Source organism: Halichoerus grypus, chromosome 8 (assembly GCF_964656455.1).
Source record: "Halichoerus grypus chromosome 8, mHalGry1.hap1.1, whole genome shotgun sequence".
NCBI classification, from domain to species: domain Eukaryota; kingdom Metazoa; phylum Chordata; class Mammalia; order Carnivora; family Phocidae; genus Halichoerus; species Halichoerus grypus.
This window is the reverse complement of record NC_135719.1, coordinates 27,221,156-27,233,548: the sequence shown is the minus strand read 5'-3', so window position 1 is coordinate 27,233,548 and position 12,393 is coordinate 27,221,156. Positions and strand designations below refer to the sequence as shown.

The 12,393-nt window shown below is 39.3% G+C and overlaps 1 long non-coding RNA gene across 2 annotated transcripts in view; it reads left to right on the top strand.

Annotated features, from left to right (window-relative positions):
• Positions 1–12,393, top strand: part of LOC118544437 (uncharacterized) — a 100,076-nt gene that overhangs the window by 19,497 nt on the left and 68,186 nt on the right. The window contains exon 2 of one of the 2 annotated variants that reach the window (XR_004921589.2): positions 9,998–10,262. The exons of the other annotated variant lie outside the window; for it this stretch is intronic. This is a non-coding gene — a long non-coding RNA (uncharacterized LOC118544437). Of the gene's footprint in view, positions 1–9,997; positions 10,263–12,393 lie in introns of those variants that run through there. 2 annotated transcript variants of the gene reach the window in all.

The window sequence follows — 12,393 nt, the reverse complement described above, 5'->3', positions numbered from 1 at the left end:
TTTCTTAAATGGGCAAGAATAAACTGTAGTGTCTAGGGATAGATACTTGCTTGGAGGAGAAGGAAGGGGCTGCCATTAGGATAGGGCACATGGAGGGAATTCTGAGATAGCTGGCAGTTTAATTTCTTGACCTGGGGAGGGGGTTACAAGGCTACTCACCTTAAAATAATTTATCTAACCCTCCACTTGATTTGTGTGGATTTCTAGATCTGTTTCACTGTGCCATAAAAAGGTTTTTAAAATCCGCCCCCCCCCACCAGAAGCATGTTTATTTACAATTTCAGGTGAAAACCTCGCATTCTTGGCTTGTCCAAGTTCATCACGACTCCTATTCCATGACTTTTGTGCCTGTATTTGAGAGTAAGTTTTTAAACAACTCAATTTTGCATCTGACATCACGGAACAAAGATGTATGTCCTGTTCTTCTGGAATATGCCTCTGTGCATCTTGATTCATCTTGGATAAGTGGCTGCATATCATCTTCCAGATGGTGCTTGACAAGCAAACCCTTTGTATAATGAAAGGAAACTGTGGTACCGAACACCTCATTCAGGTTTCTCTCACCACCACTGCACCTTTTAGATACTAGAATAGACTGTCTGCCCCACTGCGGATTTATCACTATTTGGATGTCAACTCTTTATTCCTCCCAGACTTAATCTGCAGCAGATTACTCAAAACAGGCAGCTGTGATACAGAGAGTGAAAAAAACAGCAGGCTTGGAACGAATACCCCTGGCTCAACCAGCGACTCTTTGTAGCTATGTGATCAGGGGCAGGCCGCTTGATATTCCTGCACCTGTTGCCTCATCTGGAAAGTGGGGGTGATCCACGGCGTCTCATGAAGCTTCAGTAAGGTGATGAATAGAAAAGCAGCTTGTGGACTCTACAACTCAATGGTGCCTTCATCACTCCTACACAGCTCACTTGCAATGAATTTCTTTCTCTCTGTCATCACCTATGACCCTATAATGGGTCACATTATGACTCTGCCCCATCAGATACAAAATAATGACCGAAAGGCTCAGAGCCTCCAGGAAGCCAAGGATCGGAGACATAGAGTCTTGGAATGTGAAGGCCTCAGGGGGTCTCAGAGCCATCTGACCCTAAGTGGCATGTTGTGTCCCTTCTAAGGAGCCCCAGGATTCCACAGCCAACTTCAATGGCTGCTTTAGGGCCCAGAAGAAGGAGAAGCCCACAAGACTCTGACTGCCACTGCTACTTCCTTCTGAGCAGTTCTACATCATCAAATCTATTCCTTGGTGCTCTATGTAAGAGTTCATTTTACAGGTTCTGAAAAACAATAAAACAACAACAGAAATGTATCTGTTCTAATTCTCATTTTGCAAATAAGAATAAAGACCTAGAAAAGGTAAGAGACTCATTCAGCATCTTTTTTTTAAGTTTTTATTTTAATTCCAGTTAGTTAACAGTGTTATATTAGTTTCAGGTGTACAATATAGTGATTCAATAATTCCATGTGTCACCCTGTGCTCATCACAAGTGCACTCTTTATGCCCATCACTTACTTCACCCATGCCCCCAACCATCTCCCCTCTGATAACCATCAGTTTGTTCTCTATAGTTAAGAGTCTGTTTCTTGGTTTGCCTCCCTCCCTCTCTCTCTCTTTTTTATTTTCCTTTGTTCATTTGTTTTGTTTCTTAAATTCCACATATGGGTGAAATCATATGGTATCTGTCTTTCTCTGACTGACTGATTTCATTTAACATTATACTCTCTTAACATTATATTCTCTATCCACGTGGTTGCAAATGGCAAGCTTTCATCCTTTTTTATGGCTGAGCAACATTCCATTGTGTATATATATATATATATATATATATATATATATATATATATATTATACATATCTTCTTTATCCATTCATCAATCGATGGACAGTTGGGCAGCTTCCATATCTTGGCTACTGTGAATAATGCTGCTATAAACACAGGGATGCACGTATCACTTTCAATTAGTGTCTTTGTATTTTTTGGGTAAATAGCCAGTATTGCGATTGTTGAATTGTAGGGTGGCTCTATTTTTTAACTTTTTGAGGAATCTCCATACTGTTTTCCACAGTAGCTGTACTAGTTTGCATTCCCACCACCGGTGCACAAGTGTTCCTTTTTCTCCACATACTCACCAACACTTGTTTCTTGGTTTGTTGATTTTAGCCATTCTGACAGGTGTGAGGTACTATCTCATTGTAGTTTTGATTTGCATTTCCCTGACAGTGAGTGATGATGAACATCTTTTCATATTTCTGTTGGCTATCTGTATGTCTTCTTTGGAGAAATGTCTATTTGTGTCTTCTGCCTATTTTTAATTGGATTTTTTGTTTCTTGGGTGTTGAGTTTATAAGTTCTTTAAAAGCATTTTTTAAAATAATTTATTTATTTATTTGAGAGAGAGAGTGCACGTGCAAGTGGGGGCAGGGGGAGAGGGAGAAGGAGAAGCAGACTCCCCACTGAGCAGGGAGCCCGACTCAGGCTCAATCCCAGGATCCCGAGATCATGACCTGAGCTGAAGGCAGACCCTTAACAGACTGAGCCACCCAGGCACCCTGAGTTTTAAAAGTTCTTTATATATTTTAGATACTAACCCTTTATCAGATATGTCATTTGCAAATATCTTCTCCCATTCTGTAGGTTGCCTTTTAGTTTTGTTGATTATTTCCTTCGCTGTGCAGAAGCTTTTTATTTTGATGTACTCCCAATAGTTTATTTTTGCTTATTTCCCTTGCCTCAGAAGACATATCTAGAAAAAGTTGTTATGGCTGATGTTAAAGAAGTTACTGCCTGTGTTGTCTTCAAGGATTTTTATGATTTCAGGTCTCACATTTAGATATTTATTCCATTTTAAATTTATTGTTGTGTATGGTGTAAGGAAATAGTCCAGTTTCATTCTTTTGCATGTTGCTGTCCAGTTTCCCCAACACCTTTTGTTGAAGAGACTTTTTCCCATTAGATATTCTTTCCTGCTTTATCAAGGATAAATTGGCCATATAGTTGTGGATTTATTTCTGGGTTTCCTATTCTATTGCATTGATCTATGTGATTATTTTTGTGCCAGCACCATACTGTTTTGATTACTACAGCTTTGTACTTTGTAATATACCTTAAAGTCTGTAATTGTGATGCCTCCAGCTTTGCTTTTCTTTTTCAAGTTTGCTTTGGTTATTCAAGGTCTTTTGTGCTTCTGTAAATTTTAGGATTGTTTGTTCTAGTTCTGTGAAAAATGCTGGTCGTATTTTGATAGGGACTGCATCAGATTTGTAGAATGCTTTGGGTAGTATAGATATTTTAACAATATTTGTTCTTCCAATCCATGAGCATGGAATGTCTTTCCATTCCTTTGTGTCATTTTCAATTTCTTCCATCAGGATTTTTATAGTTTTCAGAGTACAGGTTTTTCACCTCTTTGGGTGAGTTTATTCCTAGGTATCTTATTATTTTTGTTACAATTGTAAATAAGATTGTTTTCTTTATTTCTCTTTCTGTTGCTTCATTATTGAGGTATAGAAATGCAACACATTTCTGTATGTTGATTTTGTGTCCTGAGACTTTACTGAATTTGTTTATCAGTTCTAGTAGCTTTTTGGTCAGGTCTTTGGGTTTTCTATATCATGTCATCTGAAAATAGTGAAGGTTTAACCTCTTCCTTATTGATTTGGGTGCCCTTTATTTCTTTTTGTTGTCTGCTGTGGCTGGACTTCTAGTACTTTGTTGAATAAAAGTGGTAAGAGTAGACATCCTTGACTTGTTTCTGACCTTAGGGGAAAAGCTCTGTTTTTTCCCCATTGAGGATGATACTAGCTGTGGGTCTTTCATATATGGCCTTTATTATGTTGAGGTATGTTTCCTCTAAACCTATTTTCTTGAGGGTTTTTATCATGAATGGATGTTGTGCTTTGTCAAATGCTTTTTCTGCATCTATTGAAATTATCATATCGTTCTTATCCTTTCTCTTACTGATGTGATGTATCACTTTGATTGATGTGCAAATATTGAACCACCCTGGCAACCCAAGAATAAATCCCACTTAATCATGGTGAGTGATTTTTTTCATGTATTGTGGATTTGGTTTCCTAGTATTTTGTTGTGAATTTTTGCATCTATGTTCATCAGAGATATTGGCCTGTAGTTCTCTTTTTTAGTTGTGTCTTTATCTAGTTTTGGTATAAGGTAATGCTGGCCTCATAGAATGAATTTGCAAGTTTTTCATTCTTCTTCTATTTTTTGGAATATTTTGAGAAGGATAGGTATTAAATCTTATTAAATGTTTGGTAGGATTCGTCTGTGAAACCATCTCGTCTTGGACTCTTGTTTGATGGAAGATTTTTGATTACTAATTAATTTCTTAGTTGGTTATTGGTGTATTCAAATATTTTATTTCTTCTTGTTTCAGTTTTGTAGTTTATATGTTTCTAGGAATTTATCCATTTCTTCTAAGTTGTCCAATTTATTAGCATATAGTTTTTCATAATATTCTCTTATAATTGCATTTCTGTGTTGTTGGTTGTTATTTCTCCTCTCTCATTTGTAATTTTATTTATTTGAGTCCTTTCTTTTTTTTTCTTGATAAGTCTGGCTAGACGTTTACCAATTTTATTGATTTTTTTCAGTGAACCAGCTCCTGGTTTCATTTACCTGTTCTATCGGGTTTTTTTAGTTTCTGTACCATTTATTTCTGCTCTAATCTTTACTATCTCCTTCCTTCTGCTGGTTTAAGGCTTTGTTTGTTCTTTTTCTAGCTCCTTTAGGTGTAAGATAAGGTGGTTTATTTGAGCTTTTTCTTGCTTCTTTAAGTAGGCCAGTATTGCTATAAACTTCCCTCTTAGAACATCCCATAGGTTTTGGACCATCGTATTTTCATTTTCATGTGTTTCCATGTACTTTTTAAATTTCTTCTTTTATTTCCTGGTTGAATCACTCATTGTTTAGTAGCATTTTATTTAACCTCCATATATTTGTGGTCTTTCAAGATTTTTTCTTGTGGTTGACTTCTAGTTTCATAGCATTGTGATCAGAAAAGATGCATGGTATGACTTCAGTCTTCTTGAATTTGTTGAGGATTATTCTGTGGCCTAACATGTGATCTGTTCTGGAGAATGTTGCATGTGTACTTGAAAAGATTATGTATTTTGCTGTTTTAGGATGGAATGTTCTGAATATAACTGTTAAATCCGTCTAGTCCTGTGTGTCATTCAGAGCCATTGTTTCCTTATTGATTTTCTATTTAGATGATCCATCCATTAATGTAAGTAGGGTGTTAAAGTCTCCTACTATTATTATATTATTATTTATTAGTTCTTTTATGTTTGTTATTAACTGTTTTATGTATTTAGGTGCTCCTGTGTTAGGTGCATAAATATTTACAATTGTTTTATCTTCTTGTTGGATTGTCCTCTTTATTATTGTATAGTGTCCTTCTTTGTCTCTTAGTACAATCTTTGTTTTAAAGTCTATTTTGTCTGATATAAGTATTGCTACCCTGGCTTTCTTTTAACATACATTTGCATGATAGATGTTTCTCCAACACCTCACTTTCAATCTGCAGGTGTCTTTTGGTCTAAAGTGAGTCTTTTGTAGGCAGCATATAGATGAATCTTTGAATCCATTTGCATTCAAAGTAATTACTGATAGATATGGGAGTGCCTGGGTGGCTCAGTCAGTTAAGTGTCCAACTCTTGATTTCGGCTCAGGTCATGATGTCAGGGCCTGGGATCAAACCCCACATTGGGCTCCATGCTCAGAGGGGAGTCTGCTTGAGATACTCTTTCTTCCCCTCCTTCTGCCCCTCTCTCCACCCATGTGCGCTCTCTCTTTTTCTCTCTCTCTCAAATAAGTGGACAAATCTTTCTTTAAAAAAAAGTAATCACTGATAGATATGTATTTATTGTCATTTTATTATTTTTATGGTTGTTTCTGACTATTTTCTCTGTTCCTTTCTTGTCTTTCTCTCTTTCATGGTTTGTTGACTTTCTTTAGTGATGTATTTGGATTTCTTTCTCTTTATTCTTTGCATATTTATTAGTGGTTTTTAATATATGGTTACTGTTAGGTTTGTGTATAACACAACCTGCATATAGCAGTCTGTATTACGTTGATGGTTTAAGTTTGAACCATTCTTTTCTCCTCTCTTCCCATGTTTTAGGTACATATTGTCATATTTTACATCCTTTTATTTTGTGAATTCTTGGACTGATTTTTTACAGAAATATTCATTTTTACTGCTTTTCTGTTTCCTACCTTCATACTGCCACTTTAGGTTTCTCCTTTCCACTCAAAGAGTCCTCTTTAATATGTCTTGCAAGGCTGGTTTAGTGGTCATGAATTCCTTTAGTTTTTGTTTGTCTGGGGAAACTCTTTATCTCTCCTTCTATTCTGAATGATAGCCTTGCCAGATAGGGTGTCCTTGGCTGCAGATTTTTCCCATTCAGCATTTTTAATATATCATGCCACTCTCTTGGGCTTACAAAGTTTCTGCTGAAAAATCCCCAACTAGCCTTATGGGGGTTCCCTTATATGTTACTGTCTTCTTTTGTCTTCATGCTTTTAATTTTTTTGTTTTTGTTTATCACTATATTTTGCCAATTCAATTGCAATATGTCTTGGTGTGGATCTACTTTTGTTGATTTTGTTGTGAGCTCTCTGTACCTCCTAGATCTAGATATCATTTTCTTTTCCCAGATTAGGGAAATTTTCAACTATTATTTCTTCAAATAAAATTTCTCCCCCTTTTCTCTCTTTTCTTCTCCTGGGACTCCTAGAATACAACTATTATTATATTTGATGGAGTCACTGAGTCCCCTAAGTTTATTCTCATGTTGTATAATAATTCTTTTTCTTTTCATTCAGCTTCATTACTATCCATTACTCTGTCTTCTAGGTCATTCATTCATTCTTCTGCTTCTTCCAGCCTGCTGTTCATTCCATCCAGCATGTTTCTTATTTCATTTATTGGGCTCTTTATCTCTGCTATGTTATTCCTTAGCTCTGTGTTAAAGGTCTCACTCAGGTCTTCCACTCTTTTCTCTTGAAGTTCAGTGAGTATCTTTACGATTACTACTTTAAATACTCTATCAGGCATGTTACTTATGTCTGTTTTGCTTAGATCTCTGGCTGTGGCCTTGTCCTGTTCTTTCATTTGGGATAAATTCCTATCTTCTCATTTTGTCTAAGTCTCTGTGCCTATTTCTGTGTGTTAGGGAAATCAGATACATCTTTTATTCTTAAGGGTAATGGCCTTATGAAGAAGAGGTCCTGTAGTGCCCTCCCATGTAGTGTTCCCTATTCCCCATGGCCCGACACTTCTGTGAGTGTCTCCAATGTGTGTTGCATGTACTCTCCTGTTTTGTCCTGGCCACTTTATCCTTAAGGCCAGTCATCTGCAGAGGCTCTCTTTGCCTATTGTGGGCAGGGTTTGGTCCCTGGGCTGAATGTGGTGCATTTTCACTAGGTGTGCTCTGCTCTGCTTATGAAATAAGAACTGTCACCACTACCACCAGAACTGAGGTTCTGCAGAACTTCTGAGTGGGGAGATGAGGTGTGAGCCAGGGTTTGGCCAGTCTCCTGGAGGGGGTCTGCTGTGCTGGGACTGAGCCAAGCCTGACTTGGAGGAGCATTTCCACCAGAGTGTGGGGAGTAGGGCTTGGGGCAAGCAAGGTACATAGCAAGTGAGCGCCACATTGGTTCCTGCAGGAAGGCCTGTGCTTATGCTGGGAAGTAGGGGAAGGAAATGGCACTGGCCAGTTTCTTTGTTCTTGGAGTGGTCTGTCTGTAAATGCTGTCTCTCCAGGACACACTCTGAGATGAGTGAATTACCTCCCCACTACGTGCCCCAAGTGCTCTTCAGACTGCTGTTTCCATGTTGTACGTCCACTGGTTGTTTGCCTGCCTTCTCTCCAAGAGCAGCACTATGCCTTCTGGGCTTTAACGCAGCCAACCCTGCTGACCTTTAAAACTCCAGGCTTTAAGCCCTGCTGGTTGCCAGAAGTCACAAAATTTATCCCCTTTCACTTTCCAAGCCAGTTACTGTGGGGATTCCATTTCCCTGGGAGCTGTCTTGTGTGCTAGTCTGTCTCTTGCCCTTCTCCATAACCATGGCTCCCTCTCCATTACAGCAGCCATGATCCATTTCTCTCCCAAACCATGTCTCCATACTTCCTGCCTTCTTCTATGTAGCCTCTTCTCTCCCTTTAGTTATGGAGTCTGTTCTGCCAGTCTTAAGGTCAATTTCTGGAGTATTTAGGATGATTTGATAGTCTATCTAGTTATATTCATGACAAGAGGTGAGCCTCCTACTCTGCTGCCATCTTCCAACTTCTCTCATCCAGCCTTTCAACTAGTGACAGGAAGAACTGTGGCCAGAATGTAGTTCTTCTGGATTCTATGCCAGCATCCATTCCACCAAGTCTCTCTCTGTGGTGCCTCCAGGGTTCCGTATTGGCCTTATGGATAAGAAACAGAACTAGCAGCTGGGCAACCAACTACAGTTGTGCCCTGCGCAAGGACAGCCCATCGAGGCCGGGCACCCTGTACTGGTGCTTGTTCCTTTGGTATTTTCTGCTTAGTATGACTGTGCTATGTGAGCTGGCTTTAACTCTGGCCAACGGTATGTCCAACTTTGTGTGCCAAGGCTCCCCTGTTTGTTCTCTCTTCTGAATCCTTTCAAGGTGTCCTCCCAATTCAGCCTCATCTGAGCTCTGTTGTGTACAGTGAAGACCAGTGAGTTTTTGATGAAGCACATCCATAGAATTGTGAAGATTGATGGTTTTTCCGATAGTCTGTGTCCTCAAAGTAAGTTAGATACGACTGGAAACTGTAATTGCTTGTCCAAGCCACTAGGGTACCATTTAGGAAATTACTTCCTCAGTAAAATTTAGTAAATTACAGTTGTAATTTAGTAAAACTAGGCTACTCTTTGGTAAATTAGTGTTTCAGGGCAGTTGCAATCATGTACTGCACAGAACTTAGTGAATGGTATCCCAGTGACCTAAAATCCTTAATGCCCCTTCTAGGTGGGCCTGTGCAAAGGGGAAAGTTTCTGTGTCATGGGAAAAATGTCCAGTTTATTATAATTCATGAGAAGAGAGAGACCAAGAGTCCTTAGGAGGTCAGAGGTTCCTCCCTGCATTTGTTACGGAAAATTTCTCAAACAGCACATGTAAATAGCTCCCAAATGTATACAAGATTCAGAGCATTTCATAGCTTTCAGGGACAATCAATTTGAAAGGAGGAAAGAAGGAAGGAAGAAAAATTTTCATGATTGATAGAATGGGATGTTTAAAGATGCAACCAAAACGTTTTTAATGGATCCAAATATTCATAAACACATGGTAAGAATGATGGTGCTTTATAAATGCTCTAACATAAAGTCTTGATAATATACAAATAATGCCCCAGGGGACCTATAATGTGCTTCTCCTCAGAAGCTCAACAAACTGCTGTGTAAATTATTAGCGATTAATACTTTCTACATTAATCTTATACATACATTTAATCTTAAACATTACTGCTGGCTCTTTTGCCAATCTCCCTTCAGTCATTATTAAATAAAATTTCTCATTTCTTTCTTCCTACAAACATCCCTTTTTTCTTAAATCTTTCAGAATTTCTGGAACATACCAAAAGATTTGAGAAAAATCTGTCTTTGCTAGAAGATACTCTGGCAAGTCAATCCTTCTGAAAGAATTAATTTTTTTGAAATCAGTGCCTAATTAGTTTTGCAATCTTCTTTTAAAGAATGCACTCCATTTTAGAAGACTTTTGTTAAGGGGAACTTATTCCTCATCTCATGCCCCAGAAGTTTTCTCTGCCCCTAGCTTGCTCCTCCCTGTAAAGGAGTGACTTATTTGATCAATGTTTGGACCACATTACTTGGAGGGCATTGATGCCCATCTCAGCTGCTATGGGTTGAATTGTGTCTCCTAAAAAAATACGTTGACGTCCTAACCCCTAACATTTGTGAATGTGACCTTATTTTGAAATAGGGCTTTGCAGACGTACTCAAGTTAAGACAAGGTCATTAGAATGGGACCCTAATCCAATATGACTTGTGTTCTCACAAGAAGAGAAGAAACACAGATGCATCTACAAGCTGAGAATGCCAAGGACTGCTAGCAAACACCAGAAGCTAGGAGAGGCAAGGAAGGATTCTTCCCTACAAGTTTCAGAGGAAGCATGGCCCTGCTGACACACTGGTTTTGGACTTCTTGCCTCTGGAACTGTGAGAGAATAAAGGTCTGTTTTCAGCCACGAGTTTGTGGTACTTTGTTGCAGCAATCCTATAAAACCAGTACACCACCGTTGCTCTCTCTGCCTCTTCTATCTGCCTCTTGTACCCATGCATGGTGAGGGTCTGTTCTGGCCAAGTCTCATCCTTCAATTCCGGCTCTCACCTGTGGCAAAACCAGGCAAATCAGAGTCACGAAAAGTCCTAAAGATTTAGGTTGTGGAAGGGAGATCCCTCTGTTCTCTCTCATCCAAATCTGCCACTTACTAAAGCTGCCCCAGAACTTTGCTTCATTGTGTTCCTGTGTCTATTTGAAGATAGTTATAATGTGGAGGCTCCTACCATTTAGTTATAACACACTGTTCCACCTATGTCACCTGTTCACCCCCTATGCTGGTTAACAAGCTAGTGTTGGCTACAAATCTACCCTTGTATTCTCTCTACTTCATGTGGCTGGTGCCTGCCATTCATTCCTGTCTGCTTCTCTATTTAAACATTGCCATTATCCTGAGTAACTTCAACATCCTCATGACAACCCACCCAGCAGCCTTGGCCTATCAGCTCCTGCAAAACCTCTCCGCTATGTCCTGCTTCACTGCATCTGGCTTGATCACTCAACTATGACTACCTTTGACCATCATTTATCCTCTTGACTAATATTTGTCCTTGCCCCCCCCCCCCACTCCACTCCCCACAGCAGAAACAAGGAACACTTTTCACATTTGGTCAGGTCACTCTGAGCATGTCAACCTTCTTCCTAAAAAATAATTCATAAATAAAATATATAGAGATATAGAACAGAATAATGGTTGCCAGGAGGGAAGGGGGTTGGTGGGTGTGGCTATATAGGGATAGTGTGAGGGAACCTGGTGGTGATGGGACAGTATCTTGATTGCAGTTGTCATGTGAGTCTACACATGTGATAAAATTGCACAGAACTGTGCACACACACAAATGAGTGCATATAAAACTGCGACTATCTGAACAAGCTCTCTGGATTGAATCAGTATTAATTTCTTGCTTTTGATATTGTACTATAGTTAAAGAAGATGTTATGTTGGGGGAAAATGAATGGAGGGTACACTGGACTTTCTTGTACTTTTTTTTTTTTTTTGCAACTTCTTGTAAATCTATAATTATATCCCCAAAATAGATTTTTTTTAAATTTATTTTTAAGATTTTATTTTTTTATTTTTTGACAGAGGGAGAGACAGCGAGAGAGGGAACACAGGCAGGGAGAGTGGGAGAGGGAGAAGCAGGCTTTCTGCGGAGCAAGGAGCCCAACGTGGGGCTCGATCCCAGGACCCTGGGATCATGACCTGAGCTGAAGGCAGACGCTTAACCAACTGAGCCACCCAGGCGCTCCCAAAATAGATTTTTTAAAAAGGGAAATCAAGTTACCATTCCTGGCATTGTGTTAAATGCTGAAGACAGAGTCAAGAGCAAAACAGACGGTGTATCTTACCTCATATCGTTGAGAAAGACCAATGGGGGTTTACCGCGGTTCCCATCACTCGTGGAACAAGCCAGAATCCTGAACAAGGCCTTGTAGGCTCCCTGATGGGCCCTGCCAACCCTGGAAGCCTATCCTCTCACCATCCCTTGCCTCCATTCTCTGCCCTCCAGCCATGCTGGCCTCCCCAGATGCCCTAGCTTGCATCAGGCTTTCTCCACGACAGGCCCTCCCACCCTTCCACCTCTGAGTAGTCTCCCCTGAGTCCTAGACCTCATCAGGCCCCCTGTTACAGGCTCTCCTACCACCTTGAACCTTTTCTCCAGAGGTGCAATGGATCTAAACTTCCCTATTAAATTATAAGAGTGAATGATTTCTCTACTCATGATTAAATTCTCAGCACCTCATACAGTGGCTGGAAATTAGGAGTCTCTCAGTCTGAACTTTTTGAATGAGCAAATGACTAGAAGGGCTTTAAGAAGAGGAAGGAAATAGTCTGATTTACCTTTGTTAAAATAATTTTTTTATATTTTAGAACAACTATAGAATTACAGAATAATTACAAAGGTAGTACAGAGTTTTCATACACTCCATATACAGTTTCCCTATTGTTAACATCTTATATTAGTATGGTAGATTTGTCACAATGAAGCAATATTGATACATTATCATTAACTAAAGTCAATATTTTATTCAGATTT